We start from the raw sequence: 26,536 nt of genomic DNA, 5'->3' as shown, positions 1-26,536 counted from the left end.
AACCTCCTTCTCCAAACCTTTCTCTCTCTCTTTTTTAAAAAATATTTTATTTATTTATTCATGAGAGACACAGAGAGTGAGAGAGGCAGAGACACAGGCAGAGGGAGAAGCAGGCTCCATGCAGGGAGCCCGACATGGGACTCGATCCCGGGTCTCCAGGATCACGCCCTGGGCTGAAGGTGGCGCTAAACCGCTGAGCCACCCAGGGGTCCTCTCCAAACCTTTCATAAGGAATTGTTTATGAATTTCCCATTATACATCATTTGGAATTATTTTGTAAATACTCCCCATTGGTGAGGAGAGCCACCATCTGTAAAGATGTGCTGACCTCTCAGTGTGCCTTATTACATTGTTCTAATTTAGAGCTATGAATTTTACATTGACATCTACATGGAATCCTACAGAAGGGGCAAAATGTATGTAATTGTCTTGTTTGTTAGATAGAAGAGAAGCCCTAGAACCAGTTCTAGTCTGGGGTAGGCCCTGGTCCTGGGCTTGGCCGTTGGGTCACTTTACCTCTCCCCTGTCAGTGGCAAAGGCTCTCATCCCTACATAGTGATGAGAAGTAGCACAACTATTGAGTTTTGTGTGGAGAAAATCAAGATCCTCAGCTGTCAACTCTAAACATGATAGAACACGGCTATTCTAAGCCCATTCCTAATATTTACCCCAAGTTGGTTTATAAAGATCTTTGAGATTCTTGAGGAAACGAGGACTTTATTTTTGTGAAAATAAGAAAATACTATTTTTATGCATTTTTCAAAGACTGTAGGATGGAATTTTTTAAAATGTGTTTGGCATAACATTTAAGCGAATATTTTCATTAAATAAAAACAGCCAAATCAATTTCAGCAGTGTTCAGAAGACCAGAAAATAATTTGTATTTACCAAACAGAAAAGGACAGAGACCAATGGAGAAGAAAAAAAAAATATATGAGTGTAACCTTTTGGGTGACTTAGAATTAAAAAACAAAAACAAAAGCAGAAGTCCTAAACGCAAATGAATTTTATTGAAGGAAAAAGAAGATACCTTGTACCAGATATTTTTTCAAAATTCAATTTGGGAAAGAGAATATTTAGAAAATAAAAGTCAAGACAAATTAGATTTATAAAAACAGCCATAATTAAACTAATACATTCTCTGTTTTTATTGTTAATATGAGTGGCTCAATTGTGGACCTTTCATTAAGAGAAAGATTCAGAAAATTGAAAAAAGAATCCAGTGAGGAGAAAATAAATAATACAAATTATTAAGGGAACAATGGAATTAATTTATGAGGAAAGATTAAAGTAGCAAAGGACGTCTAGCTTTGCTTACAAGTGACTCAGGGGAGTGATAATAACAGTCTACAAACATTTAAAAGGTGTAAAACACCGAGAAGAAAGAGGAATTATATAGTATGATGCCACATGGGTAAAATCAAAAATAACAGGATAAACGCAAAAAGGCTATCAAAACGGCTTCCAACCAGTGAATACTTCAGCGACTGAATATTTACTCCCACTAGAAGTGCTGTAGGTTTTAAACATTGGGCTTTTTGATCAAATAAAACATAAAAAGGCCCTCTTTGTTATTACTTATTAGTCTCCTCACTTAGTCCATGAACATCCCAGATCCAAATTCCAGGGAGGTGGATCCCACAACCTACTTAAGGTAAATTTATACAGAAGTTTAAATTAGGAAATTGTGTCAGGCTTACTTAGCCAAGGGCTTTTGCCAGTAATCTTAGCTGATGCTGCTCTAGCTCACCTTTATCTGTCACATTTGATTCTTTCCTTGAGACCCAGTGTAGATATTATACTGGAGAACCCTTTGGCACCAGGTGAGGGCTGGGCCTTTGACTTGGGTCCTCCCGAGATGGAATGAGGATGGCTGTACCCTAGGATGACAGCACAGTGTGGTGGAGTCCTGAGTCTACCTGTCTGTCTCCCCTGCGAGACTCTTTACTCCTTCAGGGCAAGAACTGTGTCTTATTCATCTCTGCATCCCCAGCACGTCTCAGGGCACTGTGCACAAAACAGGCACCCTAAAAGTCTACTACATGAATGAATGAATGAATCAATGAATCAATGAATCAATGAATGAAGAGAAAAAGATATAAGTAATGACAATATTATTCAGTTCTTCTTTTGAATGCATTAGTTTGGTCTCTGGGTAAGTTTTTGATTATTAGATTCTTTTTTTTTTTTTTTATAAATTTTTATTTATTTATGATAGTCACAGAGAGAGAGAGAGAGAGAGAGAAAGAGACACAGGCAGAGGGAGAAGCAGGCTCCATGCACCAGGAGCCCGACGTGGGATTCGATCCCGGGGCTCCAGGATCGCGCCCTGGGCCAAAGGCAGGCGCCAAACCGCTGCGCCACCCAGGGATCCCTGATTATTAGATTCTTTGTAGCATTGTTTGTGTTTAAAGATACCTTTGAAGGAAAAAAAAAAAAAGGAGGAGAGAAAGACTTTAAGGTAACCCTCCAGGATTTTGCTACAATTTGTGGTTTTGGTGGCACTGGGGTTCCAAGCATGTCCTCTTGCGAGCATAGGATCCCCTCTCTCTTTATATGGCAATATGCCTAGGGTAGAGGTGCCATACCTGTGCTGTGGCTAGAACAGGAGTTGGCTAAAGCAGAGCTTTGGCCTGCCACCTTGTTTTATATAGCTTATTATCTAAGAGTTATATTCATATTTTTAAATGGTTGAAGAAAAGCAAAGGAAGAATAATATTTTGTGGATCCGTAAAAATATAAGAAATTCTAATCTCAATGTCCATTGATAAAGTTTTATTGGAACACAGCCATGCTCATTTGTGTACATATTATCTATGGCTGCTTTGGTGCTACAACAGCATAATTTGAGAAGTTGAGAGAGATCTATGGCCCATACACCTACAATGTCTACCTGGCTGTTTAAAGAAAAAGTTTGCTGATCCTTGCTCTAGGGAGATAATAGAGTTCTACAAACTGTTGTGAAGAATGGTATCTTGATTAATAAGCTAAATCTTTAAAGATTTTATTTATTTATTTGAGAGAGAGAGTACAAGCAGGGTGAGGGGCAGAGGGACAAGCAGAGTCTCTGATGCATGAGAGCCCGACCTGGGGCTCTATTCCAGGACCCTGAGATCCTGACCTGAGCTGAAGGCAGATGCTGAACTGACTGAGCCACCCCAGGCATCCCAGTAAGCTCAATCATTAAATAGTTATTTAAATGAGATCACTTAGTTAATTGTTTTTGGATTTTCTTACTTTCTGTGATAGTTATTGGTGAAATAGGCATGGTTTAAATATTTGAAACTAAACATTTTTTCATTTTCAAAATGTAATTACATTTAATGAAGAATCTCTGAAGTTGGACTCTTTTTTTTTTTTTTTTTTTTTTTTTTTTTTTTGCTAAAGTTAATTCTTTATTACACACAAGGTCAACACTGTGGTTCAAGAACCCAGCATCAGACTTTGGCCGGGATATCATAGACTGGTTTATTGGGGGATATAACTAGTACTCTCCATGATAGAGAGTGATAAAGCTAAAGGATAATCCTTGACTTTCCCTTGACTCATTAAATTGAATTTAGAAAACAAAAACAATAAAATAAAACAAAATATTTGACCCTGTTTTTCTTTATAGCGTATGGTTTATATTGAAATAAAAAGTTCTAACATTTTAGAAAAAAAGTGTTTTTTCCTTTTAGTGGTTTTAAAAGGTCCTCTTTTACATATGAGGAGTTCAAACACATTTCATCAAGAGATTATTTATCTACTTCTCATTCTAGATCTATAAATTTTATAGCTTTAGAATTCCAGAATTTTCGATTCCATTTCTTTTCTTTCTTTCTTTCTTTCTTTTTTTTTTTGATTCCATTTCTTTTTTTTTTTTATTTTTTTTATTTTTATTTTTTTTATATTTTATTGGTGTTCAATTTACTAACATACAGAATAACACCCAGTGCCCGTCACCCATTCACTCCCACCCCCCGCCCTCCTCCCCTTCTACCACCCCTAGTTCGTTTCCCAGAGTTAGCAGTTGAAGTTGGACTCTTAGCCAAATGAAGCAAAGATTTGTTCTTTAATGCTTAAATTTTTTTTAAATGATCAATGATGATTTGATTATACGTTCATTTTTACTCATGTCAAGTTGTTTGGAAAATGCATCATTTTAGAGACAGTGTTTTGAGGCACAAAGTCTGGCTTGAGAATCAAGGTTACTGACTTTTGAGTCTGGTTAGTAGCAATAAATCACAGTAGTCACCTCTCCTGTCATAAAGAAAGAATCTGAATTGAGCCATAAAAGTGCAAGACAAACTACACTAGTTCAAACTAGCAGGTTCTGTCGCCTTGATGTTTTGCCTCTGCCTGTGTCAGAGAGGAGCCTTTTTAAGAGGCAAAGTAGCTGAGCTCCATGATTCTGACCTGAAAAATTCGGGTGAGTAGGTGGTACCTTTCTTGCCAGTAATGAGCCACCTAGGAACCTAGCTAAATATTTATTGAGCCATTTTGTATTTTCATCCTATGCTATCTTATAGGGACCATACATGCCTCGATTTCATAGCTTATTCTCCAGGTCATTTAAACAAAAATAATCAAAGAAACATCTGTGGAATTACCTAGATAAAGGGCAGGAAAGTTATGTTGTTCCCAAATTTGTAGTTTCACCCTGGTGTATTGCTGATAGTTGGCATTGACTGATCAAGTCCATATAACCTACTCAACAAGTAGTTCCATCTACTTTAGTTATTTTTGTTTTTCAGGAGAGATGTGTGAGGGAGTGAGTGTGTGTGTGTGTGTGTGTGTACATGCATATGTGTGTCCATGTGATTGTTTCTAATAAATTCAGATAGGTAGTTTTCAAGATAGTGTTGATACTATTTGTGAGATACTACTTTTTACTTAAGGTAAAATCAAGATGGGATTTGTCAGTCTGTTTTTCTAATGAGTAGATTTTTGAGCCTACAAAAACAATTTCAGTGGGATGGAATTAGAGAGTGAGGTGAAACTGACATTTGAAATATTATTTTCAAAAAAAAAGAGAAATATTATTTTCTCCTAATGAATATTTTATGGTGTAAAAACAGTTATTTCTCCCCCCTGTACTTTTACTTATAAATAATGTAGAATTGACTGAGACTAAAATGTTTTTCATTGCTGACTTCAGCAGTACATTTAATACCTAATTTATCAGATGACCAGCAAAGGAAAATAAAATTCAGATGTTCCCGAGTAATGATAGCTATCATTTACTGGGGAATTCTGTGCCTGGCATTCTCTAATGCGTTCCATTAAAATTCTCCCTTAATCCTGTCAACAGTCTAATGAAGTAGGTACTGTGATTATTCTCATTCTATAAACTGGGGCAAAGAGAGGGTAAGTTGTTTAAAGTAACTGTGGATTTAGGATTCAAATTCAGACTGTTTAAATCAGAAGTCTGTGATTTTAACACTATGCTATGCTGCCTCCTAATCATTATCTTGCTGGCAACTTTTTTTTTTTTTTTTTTTTTAAAGTAAACTCCACTCCTGGTGCAGGACTCAAACTCACAACCCTGAGATCAAGGGTTGTGTGTTCTACCCACTGAGCCAGGCAGGGTCCCCTTCCTGGCAACTTTTTAATTACAAATTTTGTTTTTAGAATTTTGGAACAAAACATTTAAAGCATGGTTATATTTGAGACCATTTGGATTCAGCCTGCATTAATTATTTTTAACATGTTAGATAGACCCTAGGCCAGTGATGTTCGCTTCCTGTAATTCCCTTTAATCCTCATAAGAGTGTTGAGATATAAGATTCATTATTCTTGTTTTATAAAATAGGAAACCAAATTTTAAGGACATTAGCGGGTTTCCCTGTGTTAAACAGGTAAAGCAACAGCCGGAATTCTCACACACAGCAACTCTCAATGCATCTGGCTGGGGATCTCTTTTTCCTTTATTGTCTTCTAGATAAGGATTCATTACTTTCAACAAGTATGCTGTCAAGTTGGAGTCGTTCATAATTTAAAGCTTTCCATTTATTATGTAGCCATTCTCCACCTAGATCCTTGCCAGTTGAGAGCTGTTTAGTGAGCTGGGACCTGTATGAACAGAAGCATAATTGTGCTACAGATACATTCCTATTTGTCTGGAGAAGACGGTGAATCTGAAGATTGCAGACTTGGACCAGTGAAGCTTCCTTGCATGCAGGAGATAGGGGGAGCGCTTTACCTGTGGAATCCAGGTGGAGGTAAACTTGTTTACCTTTACAGAATTTCGGACGTGACACTAGCAGCAGTTGTCCAAGAAAGGGTCAAAGTGATAATCGATTATGAATTGCTGCCATAGATTAAATGTCTGTCCCCATCCATGCCCCAGATTCATGTTAAAACATAATCCCCAATGTGATGGTGTTAGGAGGTGGGGCCTTTGGAGGTGATTAGGTCATAAAGGAGACTCCAGAGAGCTCCCTCACCCCTTCAGACATATGAGGACACAGCGAGAAGATGGCTATCTATGAACTGGGAATTGGGCCCTTACCACACACTGAATCTGCTGGTGCCTTGACCTTGGACTTCCCAGTCTTCAAAACTGTGGGAACTTCTGTTGTTTATAAGTCACCCTATTAATGGTATTCTGGTATAGCAGCCTGTACAGACTATTGCCTATTTACTATATGCCAGGAAATTCATGTTGAGTCTTCAAAATCATTGTGGGATGTTATAACTATTTCTATTTTAACTGACATATTATCACAGAGTCAGAGGGTGAATAATATGCCCATAGTTATATAGTAGAATTCAAACTATAGTTGCACTATTTGATTCTATGAATTTGATTTTAGATACCTCATATAGGTGAAATTATGTAGTATTTATCTTTCTATGACAGGCTTATTTCACTTATCATAATGTCCTTAGGGTTTATTCATGTTGTCACTGATTACAGGATTTCCTCCTTTTTAAAAGCTTAATAATAAATAATATTCCATTGTGGTATAAACCACATGTTCTTTATCCATTCATCTGTTTTTTATTTTTATTTTTATTTATTTATGGTAGTCACACACAGAGAGAGAGAGAGGCAGAGACACAGGTAGAGGGAGAAGCAGGCTCCATGCACCGGGAGCCCGACGTGGGATTCGATCCCGGGTCTCCAGGATCGCGCCCTGGGCCAAAGGCAGGCGCCAAACCGCTGCGCCACCCAGGGATCCCCATTCATCTATTTTTTTTAAAAAAAGATGCTATTTATTTATTTTCGAAAGGGAGAGAGCAGGAGCAGAGGGAGAGGGAGAAGCAGATTCCCCGCTGAGTGGGAGCCCAAGGCAGGAGTCAATTCCAGGACCTCAGGATCATGACCCAAGCCGAAGGCAGACACTCAACTGATTGAGCCACCCAGGCGCCCCTCTATTCATCTGTTGATGGGTGTTTAGGTTGTTTCCACATCTTGGTTATTGTGAATTATGGGAGGAAATATGGGAGGAAAATATGGGAAATATGGGAGTGCTAATATCTTTTTGAGATACTAATTTTAGTTCTTTTTTTTAAGAGTTTTGTTTGTTGATTTGAGAGACAGAGAATGCATGAGCAAGGGAAGGGGTAGAGGGAAAAGGAGACAAGCAGACTCCCCGCTAACATGGGGCTTGATCCCAACACCCTGAGATCATAACCTGAGCCAAAATCAAGAATTGGATGCTGAGCTAGCCACTGACTGAGCCACCTAGGTGCCCCACTAATTTTAGTTCTTTTAATAAATATACAGAAGCAGTAGTTCTATTTTTAATATTTTGAGGAACCTCCATACTGTTTTCCATAATGGTTTGCCATTTTGCATTCCCACTAACAGCACACCAGGGTTCTGATTTCTTTATATCCTTGATAACATTTGCCTTTTGTTTTTTGGTCATAGCCATCCTGGTAGATGTGTGGTGATATCTCATTGTCTTTTAATTTGCATTTCCCTGATGATTCGTGATATTGACCAATCTTTTCTATTTCAATTGGTCATTTGCATGTTTTCTTTGGAGTTACTGTTCAAAGAACAGAAAGTTTCAGTTAAGCAAGATAAATAAGCTCTAGAGATCTGCTGTATCACATTGTATATACAGTCAACAATAATGTATCCTTAAAAATTTCTTAAGAGGGTAGATCTCATGTTATGTTCTTACCATAAAATAAGTTTACAAAAGAAAATTAGGTGATTTAAAAAAAAATTATTTACTTATGGGGTGCTTGGGTGGCTCAGTTGGTTGAGTGTCGGACTCTTGGTTTCCGCTCAGGTCATGATCTCAGGGTTGTGGAATTGAGCGCTGTGTGGGGTCCCACACTCAGTGCAGAGTCTGCTTGTCACTCTCTCTACCCCTGCTGGTGGTTTCTCTCTCTAAAATAAATATATACATACAATCTTTTTTTAAAAGATTTTATTTATTTATTCACGGGAGACAGAGGCAGAGACATAGGCAGAGGGAGAAGTAGGCTCCCTGTGGGAAGCCTAATACAGGACTTGATCCCAGGACCACAGGTTCATGCTCTGAGCCAAAGGCAGATCATACCCTTAAAATCTTAAATTTTTTTTTAAAGTTTATTTATTTAAGCAGTCTCTGCCCTTCCAGGTGGGGCTCAAACTCATGACCCCATGATAAAGAGTTGCATGCTCTTCTGACTGAGCCAGCCAGGTGCCCCCGAAAATTCAGTGATTTCAGTAGAAAAACAAGAAAGGAGCAACAGTTTAAAGGGGAAATAGATAAAAAACACAAATGTGGAACATGTAGAAGTCTAAGATGTGATCAGAGAGGAAAAAACAACAACAAAAAAGACGTACTAGGAAAGAGTGATGTTAATAAATTCAAGGATAAAAGGCGGCAAAATGAAGATACAAAGTCAAAAGGTGACCAGCTGGTGTAGTGAGGAAAGAAAGAGCATATAACATTGTTACACTGGGGAAGGGAAAGGAAGTAGTGGGGGGCAAAACAGGAGTTCTGCTTTGTTTTTAGGTAATATAACCAAGCTGTTTTACAATTTTCATCTTTTTTTAAAAGATTTTATTTATTTATTAGTGAGAGAGAGAGAGAGAGAGAGAGAGAGGCAGAGACATAGGCAGAGGGAGAAGCAGGCTCCATGCAGGGAACTTGATGCGGAACTCGATCCCATGACTCAGGATCACGCCCTAGGCCAAAGACAGATGCTCAACCATTGAGCCACCCAGGCGTCCCCAATTTTCATCCTTTTAAACGGAGGATAATAGGCTCATCATTCAAGAAATTTAATGTATATTTTTCAGATATGCTGAAACATGGATGTATACTAAATTTAAATTTAATTTAAAATTCAGGGCAATTTTTCATTATCCAAGTCTAAACTACTCTTGGCATAAAACTTAGCTTTGACCCAGCTACAGCTTAAAAGAATTACTATTTATTTATTTATTTATTTCTGCAAAATGAAGTAAGGCAGCCCAGACAGCTTACAAAGTGGCTATGAGCTTTTATAAAAAGGTAGATTAACTCACAGAAGGAGCTTACAGTACAGCTTGATTCTTCTCAATCCTTGGCTACATTATGTAATTTGAAATAAATTAAGATTAACTATTTCTCTTTACCTTATTAAAAACAGAATCTTTAATCTCTTTGCTAAATTGTGTCCTCAAAGTGCTGATGTTCAGATTTAATTTCTAAGATTTACATAATTCCTAACAATAAAGAGCATACATTTCTTTTGTCTAAAAAAAAAAAAAAAAAAAAAAAAAGCTGAACACCCAGTAAGTGGCGCAGCCTGCAGTTGGACCCAGATGGTATTATAATTCTAAATCCAGTGATGTTTGTTTCAACATCCTGGTTGTCATCTTATTCACTCTCTGGCTGTGGAACTCCAATCGGTTACTTCTGACTTGTTCTTCTTTTGAGCCCTCTTCTCAAATGGGATGGTCTAGGAAACCCAGAAATTCCTTGCTGCATATGGTTGACCCATCTGCTTGGCTCAGCTAACCCAGAGACTTTTCTTAACCAATGCTGTTTTCCAACAGTATGCAATGACTCAGACCATTATTTTGAGTCTTGAACCCCCCCCCCTTTTTTGGCTGTAATGGCATTTCTAATCTATATAAGAGTAGTGTGTTTAAAATATATTTTTTTCTCATTTGTTATTTTAGATTCCCTTTATTATTCAATTTTAGCCAATGACAAGGGTTAATTTTTGAGCCATCTGGTTCTTGTGGGACAGGTTTTCCCCAGGTTGGATTTAACTTTCACATGTGAATTTGTAGTGTTTATACATACCAGCTAGTAGATTTGCTTGCCAAATCTTAAGATATCTGGAATAAATTTGATGTGGTCTTCTGCATCTCTGAAATATTGATCAATGTTGGACAATGTGATACAACTCTGATGTTCTAACCATCGTGTCATGTGAATTGAACAGATTACCTCCATGAGCCCTATCTTTGGAGATAAGCTCTTGAACCAGACAGTCAACTATCTGGTCAAATTAATTGTATCACAGATTAATAATGCTGATCAATAGAGTCTGTCTCAGAAAGAGCAAATTGGTTACAATACACATGCCAATTCTGAACAATGGGATAGGGGCTATCAGGCTACTTGAGGCAGAAGGCTGAAACATGTCCCCCATTCATTGGAATGAGTGCTGTGACAAACTGACAATATCTACCTTTTTTTTTTTTTTTTTTTTTTTTGCTGTGAGGGGAGGGAGGAAGAAAGAATGAGTGGCAGCTCTAGTCAGGTAATTGTTTAACCCTGTTGAAAGGGAGGAAAGTAGTTCCCAAACCCTACTCTTTGGTCTTCCTACATCTTGCTTTCATAAAATCTACCAAAAAGTTTAAAACTTATGTGTGTGTGTATGTCTGAAAGTCATTGTCTTACAAATATAAGAGAATTTTGGGTGAGCCCTTGGCATTGCTCTGATTCTTGGAAGATTTGTTTCTGATGAAGCATAGACTTAAAAAATATATTTATTTATTTATTTGAGAGAAAGCGAAACAGCACCCGTGGGGTTATGAGGGGGAGGGCAGAGGAGAGAGAGAAGGAGACTCCCTGCTGAGCAGGGAGCCCAATACAGGACACTATCCCAGGACCCTGGGATCATGACCTGAGTCAAAGGCAGACACTTAGGTGACTGAGCCACCCAGGTGCCCCCAAAATAGACTTTTTAAGAAATGGAAAATGCTGGAAAGTTAAGGGAAATTAAAAATCTTTCATAATTTCACTACCCAGGGATAAGCACTGTTGGCAGATGTTATCCTCTGAGCAGATTGCAAGCATTTTCCTGTTGTTCAGTAGTCTTGAAAATAAAATGAATGCATACTATTTCACTGTATTTAAATAATTGAAATATTTTAAATCTCACCTTCTTTTTGGATGTTTAGGTGCTTTTTTTTTAAAAAAGAATTTTATTTATTTATTCATGAGAGACACAGAGTCGGGGGGCGCAGAGACACAGGCAGAGGGAGAAGCAGGCTCCACGCAGGGAGCCCGACGTGGTACTTGATCCCGTGTCTCCAGGATCACACCCTGGGCTGAAGGCAGTGGCTAACCCACTGAGCCACCCAGGCTGCCCCCTAGGTGATTTTCAATTAGTTGCTCTTACAAATAATGTGACAAATATCTTTGAACATAAATATTTGCTTGTATGTCTGACAATTTTTCTTGACTCCTAGAAATGGAATTAGTGGGGTGTTATAAATGAGCAGGTTCTTATTACAGACCAACAAATTTCTTTTAGAGAGGTTGTATCGATTTGCTCTCCTGCCAAGTTCCTTAGGACTTACACCTCTCAGAAAGCAATGCACGGCTGGTATGCTTCCTTTCTCTTCCCATTCCTCCCTTCCTGGTTCCTGTGGTTTTCTGCCTGTAAGAATTTCCAAATGAATGTAGCAGGAAGCACCTGAAGAGAAAGGATGGAGCCAGTGCTTGGTGACAGTAGGCACATGCGGCAAGTACATGGCAGAGAGATAGTACAAAGATTTTGGGTTGATTCAGGTGCTGGATTATTGAAGCCAGGTGGCAAGGGTAGTGGGGGCAGGAGCTCAGTTGTGGGGACAACATCCCTCTTGTCTTCCCGGAGTCCGTGGTTATCTCAGTGGGAGGTGTGTGGCAAGCTCCATTTCTGGAGCCATTTCATGGCCCTATGAGGTCTCTCTGTCTCTCTATCTCTCCCTTCCTTCTTCTCCCCACTGTGTGTGTGTGTGTGTGTGTGTGTGTAGAAATGTAAGAGGGATAAAGAAAGACAATCAGTCAAGGATTGATAACCAGATACTATTTCAAGCAAAATATTGGTGTATGTCTTCCTTCCTTCCTTCCTTCCTTCCTTCCTTCCTTCCTTCCTTCCTTCCTTCCTTCCTTCCTTCCTTCCTTCCTTCCTTCCTTCTTCCCTCCTTTTTTATAATGTTGAGGGGAACACTTATTTCCTACCCCAGCTTTTTCCATGTGGAGGGACCTCTTTTTTTTGTTTTGTTTTCCTTTTTTTAAGGATTCTATTTATTTATTCATGAGAGACACAGAGAGGCAGAGACACAGGCAGAAGAAGAAGCAAGCTCCCTGCAGGGAGCCTGATGTGGGACTCCATCCTGGGACCCCGGAATCACACCCTGAGCCAAAGGCAGACACTTAGCCACTGAGCCACCTAGGTGCTCCATCTTTTTTGTTTTCAATACCCATTTTTTAAACAATGTTCATTAAGTTTAACCCCCACCTCTGCACCTGGCTTTTTTGAGATATAATTGACAGATAACATTGTGTAAAGTTAAGGTGTACAATATGATTTGACACATTTAGGTATTATGAACTGAGTACCACAGTAAGGTTAGATAACTCTTTCATTACATTGCATAATCGCCTTTTTTTTTTTTTTTTGGTGGTGACAGCACTTAAGATCCACCCTCTTAGCAAATTACAAGTTTATAATAAAGCTTTGTTAACTATAGTAACCATACTATACGTTAGATCCCCAGAGTTTATTCATCTTGTAACTGGAAATTTGTACCCTTTGGGGAACCTCTTTCCATTTCCCCTACCTCCCAGCCACTGGCAACCACTCTTCTATTCCTTGTTTCTATGAGTTTGGCATCTTTAGATTTCACATGTAAGTGAGATGCAGTATTTGCCTGTATCTGACTTATTTCATTTAGTGTAATGCTTCAAGGTCCATTCATATTTTCCCAAATGGCAGGATTTCCTTTGTTTTTATGGCTGAGTAAGATTCCATTGTGTATATATACTACAACCTCTTTATCCATTTATGTTAGTTGACACTTGGATTGTTATCATGTTTTGACTATTGTGAATAATGCTGCATACTGCATGAATAACGAGGTGCAGATACCTCTTTCAGTTAGTGATTTTATTTCCTTTAGATATATACCCAGAAGTGGGCTTGCTGGATCATATGGTAGTTCTCTTTTTAATTTTTTAAGGGACCTCTGTACTGTTTTCCATATTGGCTGCACTGATTTACATTTCCCCCAACAGTGCACCAGGGTTCCCTTTTCTTTACATCTTGCCAGTACTTGTTATCTCTCATCTTTTTGATAATAGCCATCCTATCAGATGTGAGGTGGTATCTTCTGATTTTTAGGAATAGCATTTGAACCCAAACCAGGAGACTTGGTCCGGATTACTTCACTAACCAGCTACATGACTTGAACAAATTATGTAACGTGTGTCTGTGTTATTCATTGAAAAACCTATCCTACCTCCACAGGGTTGTTATGAGAATCAGCTGGATGACATAAAAGTAATGAATGTGAAAGCAAGTCAAAAGTTAACATAAATATAGGTCTGTTAAGTGACTAAAGAAAGTAACAATCCACAAGTTGAAATATTTTGCCGTTAAACTGACCCACCAAATCATTCATAGCTATAACACATCGTATTAAAGATTCAAACAAGGTCATGCAAAGGACATGAGTAGTGCATTATTTTGTAGCACCGAGGAAAATATTAATATCGTGTTGATTAATATGGATCATACAAAGATAATCACCAAATGATCTTAATAACTCAACAAGGAAGCAGCTAAGAAGCATTATTAGTAAACATGTAAATTAAAACACTTGAAATACGGATTGGCAAAGCAAAATGTCTAATGCTGATAAAGCTTGAGTGTCTCAATGTGATTCTGAATGATTTTTCAGAAATGTGATTCATCTTTTCAACCATCCGGGCAAAATAGGACCCAACTAGGAATTATTTTAATGGAAAGTACCTCCTCCTGTGATTGAAAGACTGAGGAAGAGAAAAGACATATTGACTATGCCTTCATAAAAGTAGATGCTTTCTAAGTGGATTAATTTCAGTGAGGGTATTTTAATTAAAAGATAATATGAGCTTAGTTGTGTGGAACATGTTATAGCTGTTCTCATGCTTGTCGGTGATCAGTTGGTTTTGAATGTATTTAACTTTTTGATGTATGACTTAGAAGTTCAGTTCTGAGTGCCAGTAGTCTTTTTTTTTAACTGATAAGAGTGCTGATTACTTATCTTTATATGTGAGAGGATTAACAAGATATAGCTACAGTGCCAATGACTGTTTTATGAACCTTGAAGTCATTCCTTGGTATGAGGTTATTTTGCTCTGATGTGTTTATGTTTTTTGCAGTGTAACAACCAGAAGGGTTGATTGGTAGACCTCTAGGTAGACCTAGAGATGGCTGGAGGGGAAACAGTTGGTGTCAGTTTTTGGAATTCGATAGTCTTAATTCTTTGGGACATGCAGGGGAAATGTCTGTCCTTTAAGCAGCCTTCCTACTTTCCTCCTAAAATCATCCATCATAAATCTAATTGAGGTTGAGAATAATAATTTTGTACTCAGAAAACAAAATTTGCTCTTTCCAACTCCTTTCTTTAATGGTTGTGAGTTTGTTCTAATTTCATTTCAGGCTCTCAGAATATCAGCAGGACAAATAGCACACATGTGAAAAGAAGTTCAGACAAGGGTCGTATTGTAAATAAACCAAAGGATTATTTTCCTTTTAGAAGTGGTACTGCAATACTGCAAGTCAGCTGTTAAAAAGTAAAACAAAAACCAAAAAAAACAACAATTCTTTAAATTGGTGCAGTCTATAGACTGGATTTGCTAACTCCAAAAAACACACAAAGCAAGAAGCAATATTTTAGATTCTTTTTAAAAAATCTATTTCAGAAAATGTGGCTGTAGTTCTTTGTGCAAATCTCTTTCAGACCGTTCAGATCAGAATAGGAAAACATTGGCAAAAAATTAAGGCAAAAGAAACGAGGTTGTTCTCATTTTATTGTCTTGGTCCCCTCTCTTATCTGCCAGCAAACGGCACTGATCTAATATTTAGTCAGATCTCCCCTTAATTTTAACAGGAGGTGTGATTTAGCCACACCTACTGTGGTTTTTGAGCACTGTATTAAACTTTCAATATACTCCGTTGTTCATTTAATCCTCGCAGCAATTCCAGAGTGGGCATGGTTCTCCCCATTTGATAAATGAGAAAGCTGAAGTGAAGACAGGCTGGATACTCGCCCGTAGCTTTGCAAACACTGAGGGATAGAGTTCACACCCAGAGCCCCTGCTCTTTACCAGTCCTCTCCACTCCCCTGCCTTCCTGTGTGAAGATTGTCACAGAGGGGGGGCACTAGAAACTAGAATTCCTCATCAATTATTCAGAATAAGCCTAGATAACACAAAGCATCAGATAGTGAAATCATACTCACACATTTTACATTTTTATTTAAAATATTTTAATTAAAGATTTTAAGGATTTTATTTATTTATTTGAGAGAGAGCACAAACAGTTGGGAGGGGCAGAGGGAAAGGGAGAAGCAGGCTCCCCACTGAGCAATAAGCCCATGTGGGGCTCCATCCCAGGATCCTGGGATCATGAACTGAGCAGAAGCTAGACACTTAACCACCTGAACGAGCCAGCGCCCCATTACAAACAATTTTTTAAGGCAATCTTTATGGCCAACTCATGACCCTGAGATTAAGAGTCACATGCTCTATGGCCTGAGCCAGCCAGATGCCCCCATACTCACACATTTTGAAGATGCTAATCCAGTGTTAAGCTTCACTAGAAATTTCAACAATATATAATTGCAGGGCCCAGGCTGAGCTGGGAGTGGTGTTGGACCTCCAGTGTGGCACCCTGGGTCATTTCTTGCTCCACCAAGATATACTCTTAGACAGGGTCAACACAGGAGGTTTATAAGTGATGGGTAGAGTTCACATCACTTGCACAGAAGAAGGATCTCCATTTTTATACTAGAGAGTTCCATAGCTTCTGTGACATTTTCTATTTCATGCCCCATAAATCTGCAGATTCCAGGTATGGGAATTCTAGGTAGCTGCTGGTCCCTTTTCAAAATCAGAAATATGCCAGACAAACAGAAGGAGAGAGGGCCTTGTTTGTTGCTACCTGCAGATTCCTTCCCCAACAGACCAGTCAGCGTGGTAGCCAACATCAGCCAGCAGAGTGAGACCCCAGGTGGGACTGTCCTGCTTCTTCCCTTGGATGAATTAGTTATTATTGAACCCATGTTGCCATAAATGTCATGATGTAGGTAACCCCTCCCCCACCATGTTTGTCTCTGCCCAGGTTATGCCTATTCCCCTAGTAGGCCCTTGCCCTTTGGTTCTGCTTCTCTGAATCATCACCATCTACAAATAGTTACAGTGGTTAAAACTTAGAAAGTTATTTATTTATCTGGAACTCTTCCAAGGTCTTTTTATATTAATTCATTTAATCTTCAGAGGAACCCTAGCATACCTGTTTTGTAGTTGAGGAAACTGAGGTACAAGCAGCAAGATAACTTGCTCATGATCACATAGTCTGTCCAGGGTAGAGTGGAAATGGGAACCCAGATGATATGGTGCCAGAGTCCATGTTCTTGACCATTAAAGGAATTCTACTCCACATCCCTGACCTCCAGTGAAACCTTTCTGGGATGCTCCAAATGGTGGTTCTGCGTGGCAAACCTTCTGCGTGTACTCATAGAAATACCATCTCACATTGTTTTTAGTATCCCAAGGTCATCATTGGTGGCCCCTCTTCTCTTCCCATCATGGTCAAACAGCAGGCAAAGCTTCCAGTACATGGGATCACCTATTTTTTGCCAGGAACCCTATTTTTACTTTCCATTTGACCCACTGTCCAGATGAATTTCTTTTCTGCAGATAAAATGATTTAAAATATAAGAATCTCTCATTCATTAGAAAAGGTAGGCTTTTAAAGGTACGATATTACAGTATAGATGAATACTTAAGTGAATTCTTTTATCTCTTCTAAATGTGGCACTATATTTTTTCATTATTTCAGTGAAAGAGAACTGTATCACACAAAAGTTTTTCTTTAAAACCTGCTCATTGGCATTTAGCATGAATAGTAGATAGGGAATCAAAGTTATGCCAAAAATGATTAACCATTAGTCACAGTGACTTTCATATTTTACCCACGTAAAAAATATGCTCTTAATTAGAATTTCCCTTTTGCTTTTTAAGAAAAATACAGAGCTTCAGGAATAAGAAGAGGAAATTGCCACTGATGAGTTTTTCATGATCCCCAGCAGAGGAATTTCTGTGTTGATTTTTAAAAGAATCCTACAGAAGGAGAACATTGTTAGGCGTCTCCTAGAGTTCTGGGGAGCCTCTATAGTCTGAGCAACGTATGATTGTGCCCAGCTCTGAGGACAGGGAACTCTGAAATGAAACACAGCTGTGATATTTTTAAGAAAATTGTGAGGGAGACACTATGTGCAATCAATTAAATTGTTCTTTTCCCCTTTCAGAAGACAGAAACAATTTGTAAATGCAGAGTTGCTGTTAAGACTGTAAATTGGCTAGAGTATCTGTTTATGCTGTTAGATTTATGCACAACCTCTAGATGGCACAAACAAGGTCTTATTGACCTTAGCGGCCAAGCGGTGATCCAAAAACAGGCTCATTGCCTTCAATTTCATGCTGCCAACCAGCGGTCTTAACTTTTTGGTATTGAGGGTTGAATTCTCTTACTAATTTAAAAAGGACTTTGACAAATTCAGAACATGTTGCCATCTAAAAGTTGTATCCACCATTCCAAATGGGTGTATTTCCAATATTTAATAATGGCATTGCTTAGTGTGTTTGGATTTAATGATAGCATTCATTCAGAAAACAAATTGCCCCATGTAGCTAGACTACCAGTAAATGTTAACTCTGATTAGCATATAATTGAGATCATGCCAGAAAACAATAAATTCAGAAATTGATTTAAGAGCATAACTTAAAAAATCATCAATTGGTATCAGTTTGAGCGGAGCCAAGAAATTGGAAATAGAAAAATGGGAGAATAAATTCTTAATCCTACATCAAGTATACTTGCTTATTTGTGCAATTATCAATGATTTAACCATTCAACAACAAATATATGTTGAGCATGGTTCTGTTTGTGTTGTCCATACTAGATGCTAACAACAAAACAGTTAACATATAATCTTTGCCTTGAGAGCTTGGTTGGTTGGCTGTCACTCCTTACTATTCTATGAATGATGCTTCATATTTTATTTCTCAATACTAGAGTGTTGGTATTCCCTATGTCCAAACACTATTATGAAATTCCTGCTAAGAAAATAATAAATTACAGTATCAGATTAAAGGCAGACTTTGGATCATTTATTTTTTCTTTTCTACCTCTTCTGCAGTTTTTGAAAATTAAGAGACTCATATAATGTGAAAGATAGTTGTGAAAAACTAATAAACCACGGCTATTCCCTCACCCCAACCAATACAACACGGTGTTCTCCTAGTGTTACTTCCCTTTTCTTGGCTACCTAAGTACATATTTTCATATGCCTACAACCCTGAAATGCATTCCATTTTATGGTCTCTTTCAGTGAGCCATCAATATATTTTTAGGTAACAGATTTTGGGGGAACAGTTAGTTCTATGTTAACAGAAGAACTGGACGGAAAGTACAGTGAATTCCCCTGTTAACCCCCACCCCCTGACCTGCAGACAGTTTCTTCTCTTAATATCCTGTATCTCGTGGCATGCTTGCTTGTTACGGTTGATAAGTCAACATTGACGCACTGATAGTAACTAAAGTTTACAATATACCTTGGAGCTCATTCAACAAATGTTGTACATTTGTCCTTTAATAAATGAATGGATATGGGCAGCCCCGGTGGCTCAGTGGTTTAGCGCCGCATGCAGCCCGGGGTGTGATCCTGGAGACCCGGGATTGAGTCCCACATCGGGCTTCCTTATGGAGCCTGCTTCTCCCTCTGCCTGTGTCTCTGCCCCTCTCTCTCTGTCTCTATGAATAAATAAAATCTTAAAAAAAATGAATGGATAAACTGTGGTACATCTAGAAAAGAGAATATTATTCGATGATAAAAAGAAATGAGCTATCAAGATGAGAAAAGATATAGAGGAACCTTAAATGCATATTGTTAAGTGCAAGAAGTCGGTCTGAGAAGGCTACATACTGTATGATTCCAACTATATGACATTCTGGAAAGGCAAAACTATGGAGACAAAAAAAGATCGGTGGTTGCCATGGTTAGTGGGGAGGGGAAGATGAATAGGTGGAACAGGGATATTTAAGGCAGTGAAACTATTCTGTATGGTACTGTAAGAGTCGATATATTAGACATTTGTCAAAACCTATAGATATGTAAGTTGTTTGGGGATTTTTTTTTTTTTTAATGGAGAGAGACAGAGGGGAGAGGCAAAGGGAGAGGGAGGAGAGAGACAAGCAGGCTCCATTCCTAGTGCAGAGCCCAGTGCCTAGTCCAGTGACGGGCATGATACAAGGACTCAATCTCATGACCCTGAGATCATAACCTGAGCCAAAATCAAGAGTCAGCTACTTAACCAACTGAGCCAGCCAGGGACCCCGATATATAAATATTTTTATACTTTTGAATAGTTGTAGAACATTCTTTTTTGGAAGCAATAGAAATATAGCCAATTCAAGTAGAAAAAGATTTATTAAGGGACAGTAGGTGGCTTCTAGAATTTCCAGAAGGGCTATAGTTGACCTGAGACTCCAAGGCAATGTTCCGGTCAGGTTACAACCATTAGGAGTAAGGATGCCCTACCACCTGCCACCAAGCGCTAGACATTGCAGCTTGCATTGGAGATATGCTGGCGTGCTTCGAGTAGATACTAGGTATGGTTGCATTGTGTCCCTCCAAAAAGGTAGATTGGCATCCTAACCTCTGGTACTACAGAATGTGACCTCATTTGGAAATAGTTGCAGAGGTAATTAGTTAAATTGAGATTATACTGGGATAGGGCAGGTCCTTAATCCCACATGACCAATAGTATCCTTGTAAGAGGAGAAAGACATGCAAGGAGGAGATGGCCATGTAATGAGAAAGGCAGAACGTGGTGTGATGCAGCTACAAGCCAAAGAATGCCAACGACTGGCAGCACACATCAGAAGCTAAAAGAACAAGGAATGATCCTCCCTTGCATGTTTCAGAAGGACTGTAGCTCTGTTGACACCAATTTTGGACATCTGGCTTTGGGACCATGGGATAATAAATTTCTGTTGTTTTAAGCCATCTGGCTTGTGGTATTTGGTTATAGTAGCCCTAGCAAACTACTAAACCACCTACCACCATATCACCTACTCACTGCCCACCCTCCTCATACCCCTCTTCCCCTGTTAGCTCCAGAAAGAAACTGGGCCTCTTCCCTCTTTTGGGATCATCTGCTCTCCTCGACAGCATGGCAGGAGCATCTGAGCAGTGAATTCTAGGGCATATGCTCAAATGCCAGGCAACCAAAAAGAGTGACAAATGTCCAATATAATTGACTTCATAATTATGAATTGTATTATTTATTTATTTGAGAGCGAATGAGTGTGTGTGCATGTTGGAGGGGAGGGGTAGATGGAGAAGGAGAGTCCTAAGCAGACTGCATTGAGCATGGAGCCCAACATGGGGCGTGATCTCACAACCTTGAGATTATAATCTGAGTTGAAGAGTCACATGCTTAACCAACTGAGCCACCCAAGCGCCCCTATATTTATAATTTTTAAGGGCTGCATAATATTCCATTGTGTTGATACCATTAATAAAAAGTTTTTTCCACTTTAATCGAGAAGTTAGAGTAACTTTCAGATTGCTGGTTTTTACATGGTGACATTTGAGGACCTGTAAGTTTTTGCTACTATTGAGCTTTATCTTGAGTGGAATATTAGAGCCTTCATGACTACCACTGCATATTCATAGATTTTATTTTGAAAGCAGTTTCTCAGTTTACAACTTCATAAATAGTATAAATGTGTGCCTGCTTCTTCATAATTCCAGTATTAAATGATTTTTTAAAAAAATATTTTTTTAACTGGTAAAAATAGGTATAAAGTGGTACCTTCCAGTTGATTTGATTTAATTTGGTTGATCTTTAAAAGAAATAAATATTTTCTACATGTAGTTTACAATTTGCATTTCTGGACAGCAGACCATGTGCTAACTGTGCACTGCACATGCATTATCAGTTTAAATCCCATGAGATAAATACCCTTATTTTTTTTGGTTTTATTGATGAAAAACTATATCTCAGAGAGGTTATGTAATTTACCCAAGAACACACAGGCACAATTGGCAGAATTTATAGCTTGAATCCTTGTTTTCCTGACTCTAGAGCCCAGGCTCTTTACCATATTTGAGGAAACTGTCTCACACAGTAAAACTAGCAGATCCCATTTGGTTGCAGTTTAGAATGCAAGTTGGAAACTGATGAAAGATAAACCAGAAGAAGAGGTATATTGACGAAAAACTATGGAGTGTTGGATGAAGGATTTTGAGCTCTAGTAGGGACTAGAGTGCTGCTGGTATTCTAAAGCAGGAGAGCGAGAGGTTCGGAGTGTTGCTTTGGAAGGATGATCTGGTGACATTGTATAGGATTTATTGGAAAGAGAAATACCAGAGTTCAGGAGTTCACTTAAAGAAATAATAATCATTGACTAGTAAGGTAACAAGAACTTAGATATAGTCAAGAGATTCATATAGAACAACTGTGAATTTGAAAGACATTTCCAAGATGAGTGAACAGAATTTAGTGACCCATGGAAAAATGGAGAAAAGAAAATGAAAGTCAAATGAAGTCAAAGATGTACCAGTGTCTCAGATCTGGGTCACTGGAGGATTATGATACCATTAAAATCACTTACATAGATGTTAGAAGGAGAGTGGGTTTTAGGGGGAATATTATAATCTTGCCTTTAAACATGTTGATTTTCATGTGGATGTCTTTATCAAAAAGTTTAAGAATTCAGAACTAGACCTTGGGGGAGGAATGAAGCTAATGCCACAGATTTGAGGGTCCTCTGAGTAGAAATATTAGTTGAAGACAGTGGCCATATGCATTGACTGAAGGCAAAGCAGTAGGGGATGAGCTGGAGGCTGGAAGCTGGGAAATATACTGAATGGAAGGGAGGAAGGAAAGGGGGCAGGGAGGGATACAAACAATACCTGAAAATACCCCAGTCATAACCCTTGACAAATTTACTCTCATCTTCAGGCCTCAAAGTGGAAAAAAACAAGTTCAAGAAAGGCAAAGGCAGAGGAGCACTTACTAGTCGAAGACTTTGGCTCCAACCCCAGAAAAAGTCCAGGGGCCTAGACTCGGCCATGTGGAGGATTCCATCTGCCCAGGCTGGATAAGTCTTAGAGGCCAGAGGCAAAGCAGGATGGAAAACACTTTTCTGGGCTTTCTTCCAATTGTTACCACCAGGCCTTCTTACTGCTTTACCACACAGAAGGAAGAAAACCAGAGGGCCACACTAGCAGTGGAGCCCATGCCACATGCACAGCGAGCGGTTAGCAGAGTCCACGGCAGCCTTCCCTCTGCTTGTAGATGAAGGAAGCAGGACATAGAACAGTTAAAGCTGCACTCTGCCTTCTGCTTAAGAAAGAGACAAGACATGGGGACAGCTGGGTAACAAAGAAGCTCATCAGAGAGGAAAGAAGAGCTGAGAGACAGAGAAGTGGTAAGTGTCAGCTCCATAGAAGGACAGAGGAAGGCCAGCCCTGAAGACAGGTACACATTTAAGTTTTAGATGGTTACTGGTGGCCTTCCAAAGGGTGGGTTTAGTAGAACAGTAGGTTTGAATCAAATGGCTAGGATCGAAACATAGGGAGGTGGGAGGCATGGAAAAGAATCAATGTCAACCATACTTGGGAGTAATTCTGGATCCAAAGGAATGAGATGGGCTAACGACCCCAGGACCTAGCCAGCCTGAGACTTCAAAGACGTTATTACTGTATGTTGTTTGAAAGGTGGGGAAGGCTGGCCAAGAGAGGAACCTACAAGTAGAGTAAGTTTATGCGAAAGGGAAATGTGTACCTATTAAAGTATGATCCTGAAGGATGTGAGAAAGAATAATGCTTATGGTGCAGATGTGCTGATGGCCTCCTGTTAGCAGGTGATTGTTAGGGAAAAGACCCAAAGAAACACAATGGGGAGGAAGAAATGGGCTGAACAGGCCTGATACAGTGGAGGAGCATTGCATTGGATGGGGGAAAGGCATATAGAAGTCTTCTTGGGGAGAGGCCAAGAAAGGATTTTTTTTCCCCCAGAGCATCTTGGATGAGAGGAAATGAAGTCTTCACCAGGGTTAAGAGGCTTGGCCAGGAAAGTCAAAGAGAAGATGATAGCTGTCAACACTGGAAATAGAGAGTTAAAGTACTGCAAGAGAAAAAAAAGCTCAGCAGAAAAATACAAGGGGGGAAGAATAATGTAAGTCATCAAGACACATTGGAGGGAGAGATGGATTTTGAAATTGTTTAGACGTGGAAAGCAAAATTGCCATAGTCTTCTTAATGATGGTCTCTCTAATTTCCAACTACCCCCAAATAATGAGGTTAGGCTATGTGACTTGTAGAGATTCACTTCACTTCACCTCTCATTTATTGCAAAAATAATTAAGCAAGAATTCTAGAGTTGAACTACTCTGACTTGCCTGGGCCTGAATCCCAGCTCCATGGTGTACTGTCTCTCTGTGACTTGGGTAAGTTATTCTTTCTCTAAGCCTCAGTTTGCTCCCCTGTACAAAGGGGATCATAGTACACTGCCTCCCTCATGATGAAGATTAAATATGGTGTTACACCAAAAAGAAGGGTCACAGAACTGGCAACTAGTACACAGTTGTTAATACTCCCGGTTACCATGATGACGGTGGTGGTGATGGCCAACTACACTGGAAGCTCAGAGATGGATAAAACATAGTCCCTGTTCTCAAGGACTCAGTTACATGAAAATTAACTGATTCTTTGAGCAAATAGTTATTGAGGCCCTCTCGATGTTCCTGGTGCTGGGGATATGTTGGTGAGTGAAAATCCCAAGATTCCTTACCCTCAGGTAGTTTGCATTAGGGGAAGGGGAGAGAAGAATAATAAATAAATGGTAGAGCAAATAATTACAGTCTATTAGGAGGCTATCTGTGTAAATGGTAATGGAAATGAATGATAATGGAAGCTAATGGTAATGATAATTAGGATGAGGAGCAGTGATGGGTTTGCCTGTTAAAATAGAGAAATAGTGATGAAGGTAGGCCTTGTTGAGCAAGATGTGTGGGGGTTGTGATGCACAGTTATAATGAAGTCATCAGATGGGTTAGTGCTTCTGGAAGTACAGACGTAGGCTGTCCAACTTGACCTGGCCATGAGAGAAATTAAAGGGTTCCCAGTCTAGAGGATGTCTGTTCTAGAAAGGGCCAGCAGCCATCATCAGAAAGGCTGAAAGAATGTGCAAAACAGCACCGAGGTTCCTCAAAAAATTAAAAATAGAAGTATCATATGATCCATCAATTCTACTTCTGGCCATAAACAAAAGAAAATGAAGTCACCAACTCAAAGAGATATCTGCACTCTCATGTTCATGGAAGCATTATTTATAGTAGCCAAGACACGGAAAAACCTAAGTGTACATGCATGGCTAAAGAGAATGAGGTATATACAGGCAACAGAATATTATTTAGCCATAAAAAGAAGGAAATCCTGTGTCATTCCCAACATCATGGCTGTACCTTAAAGATATTATGCTAAGTGAAAGAAGTCAGAGAAAGACAAACTCTGTATGATCTCACTTATACAAGGAATCTGAAAAAAGCAAACTCATAGAAACAGCGAACAGATTGGTGGTTGTCGGAGGTGGGGGTGAGTAGGAAAAGACTGGCCAAAGGATATAAATTTCTAGTTCTAAGATGAATAAGTTCTGGAGATCTAGTGTACAGCATGGTGACTGTAGTTAATGATACTGTGCTGTATTTGTGCAAATTGCTAAGAGAATAGATTTTAAAAGTTTTCAACACATGTATACACACACACATATGCACACACACACACTAAATCTGTGAGGTGGTGGATGTGTTAACTAACCTTATTTGATAATCATTTTGTAATAAGATATATAAAATTACGTCGTTGTACACTTGGAACTTAGGTGATGTTGTGTATCCATTGTATCTCAACAAAGCTAGGAGTAAAAAGTGAAAGAAAAGCTGCGTAGAACTGGCCCATGGAGAAGGAGTAGTCTGGGAGGGCTTTAATTTTGTTAATAAAAGAAGCAATACGATACACCCTAATGTGCTCTCCTAAAACAGAACATAGTAAAAAAAAAAAAAAATCACTCAACTAGTACTTTAGATATGAAGCGATCCTGTGAATGCTTTTCTCCTGTACGAAAAGGGGGGGGGGGGCTTTAGTTTATAGTGTTTTTCACATTAAGTTTATTCAGACTGTGGCTACCTTACCAAGTGTGTGATTTACTGGTATTATTACAGAGAAATTGGTTTTGTGATTTAGCTATCTCTTGGTAGGCATTTGCTTGCTGTGCAAGAGAGGGCAAGACCCACTTGGCTTGAGGTACTTCTGCTGGGGAGCCTGAGAATTGTCTGTTGTAATTCACAGAAATGCTGCTGAATGAAGATCCCGAAAGAAAGAAGGCCTTCCACTGAGGCACAGAAGAGACTCATGGGGTCTGCACCAGAACTAGCCAGCCTTTGAATTTGTTCAGAATGCTCACAGCTTTCCCTTACAGAGGAGGTTATGTAAAACCAAAGAAAGATACATAATAAAAGGCTAGACTACCTGAATAAATCCATTGTAGCCTCCCAAGCCACACATCCAAATATTGGTTTATCTAAAAGGTCAGTCAGCCAGGTCTGGAGACATTTTTGGTTGGATGTCAGTTACTGACGTCTGGTGCGTAGAGGCTAACCCTAGGGTATATAGATGTCAGGGATGCTGCTGAATTGCCTGCAGTGCACCAGACAGCCCCCATCACAAGGAATTGTCCAGCCCCAGTCATCCTCCTGCCAAGGCTAAGGATGTGAAGCTGGGAAAGGAGTGAGCAAGACATGGAGTACACACGGGGCAGTGAAGAGTGGTGGAGTGACTTGATTGTAGAGTCCAGTAAGGGGGAAAGTGTCCTGGAATTGTGGAAAGCAGATGCGGGGGTGGAGAGTGGGAATGCTTCAAAGGATTTTGTGTGTGGGGGGGAGTGTTCCAGTTATTGATATCGACAAAGAACATTGGTAGATGTGAACTTGAGCATTCATTCCAACGTGTAGTGACTTTGTGATCTTCATCAATTTCTCTGGGCCTGTCTTATCTGCAAAA

The 26,536-nt window shown here is 39.2% G+C and overlaps 1 protein-coding gene and 2 long non-coding RNA genes across 7 annotated transcripts in view; 2 read left to right on the top strand and 1 right to left on the bottom strand.

Annotated features, from left to right (window-relative positions):
- Positions 1–26,536, top strand: part of LHFPL3 (LHFPL tetraspan subfamily member 3) — a 563,045-nt gene that overhangs the window by 64,817 nt on the left and 471,692 nt on the right. The window lies entirely within an intron of this gene.
- On the top strand, positions 4,295–26,021 carry LOC112661341 (uncharacterized). Of its 3 annotated transcripts, XR_003137622.3 has the most exons (5): positions 4,295–4,411; positions 6,003–6,203; positions 22,437–22,905; positions 23,495–23,654; positions 25,826–26,021. It is a non-coding gene; the product is annotated as an uncharacterized LOC112661341 (long non-coding RNA). The 3 variants fall into 3 exon arrangements; XR_003137621.3 differs by lacking the exons at positions 4,295–4,411; positions 6,003–6,203 and adding an exon at positions 6,417–6,546 and having other exon boundaries at positions 25,826–26,020; XR_003137623.3 differs by lacking the exons at positions 4,295–4,411; positions 6,003–6,203 and adding an exon at positions 6,430–6,584 and having other exon boundaries at positions 25,826–26,020.
- Positions 5,974–6,368, bottom strand: LOC125752908 (uncharacterized). The gene is made up of 2 exons (XR_007403496.1): positions 6,185–6,368; positions 5,974–6,054 (listed from the first exon to the last, which is right to left on the bottom strand). It is a non-coding gene; the product is annotated as an uncharacterized LOC125752908 (long non-coding RNA).

This window comes from Canis lupus, chromosome 18, assembly GCF_003254725.2.
Source record: "Canis lupus dingo isolate Sandy chromosome 18, ASM325472v2, whole genome shotgun sequence".
NCBI classification, from domain to species: Eukaryota; Metazoa; Chordata; class Mammalia; order Carnivora; family Canidae; genus Canis; species Canis lupus.
The sequence above is the reverse complement of the archived record's forward strand: the minus strand, read 5'-3'. Positions and strand labels throughout refer to the sequence as shown.